The 232-nt window shown below is 65.5% G+C and overlaps 1 protein-coding gene across 1 annotated transcript in view; it reads left to right on the plus strand.

Moving 5' to 3' along the window:
- The window catches only part of LOC114028339 (stromelysin-3-like), a 12,183-nt gene that overhangs the window by 2,565 nt on the left and 9,386 nt on the right, over window positions 1–232 (plus strand). The gene's annotated exons all lie outside the window — the stretch shown is intronic.

Below are 232 nucleotides of genomic sequence, written 5' to 3' on the forward strand. Positions count from 1 at the left end.
CTGCCTTGGTGCCCTTGTCCCTCAGCGCTCCTGCCCCCTACTTGGAGGCTCTTGGGGAGCAGGAAGGGTAGGAGCAGGAGGGGAGACTTGGGGCTACCTCTACCATCCTGCCCCAAAGGCCGGCCCTGGGGCTGCTGCCTCTTCTCCCTCCTCCTCTCCCTCCTGGGCCTCCATAGCATCAATGGCTGACTGAGGCAGCCTGTGGGCTAGGAGCCAGCCAGGGTCATGGGGC

Source organism: Vombatus ursinus, unplaced genomic scaffold (assembly GCF_900497805.2).
Source record: "Vombatus ursinus unplaced genomic scaffold, bare-nosed wombat genome assembly UNPS02014879.1, whole genome shotgun sequence".
In the NCBI taxonomy this organism is placed as follows: domain Eukaryota; kingdom Metazoa; phylum Chordata; class Mammalia; order Diprotodontia; family Vombatidae; genus Vombatus; species Vombatus ursinus.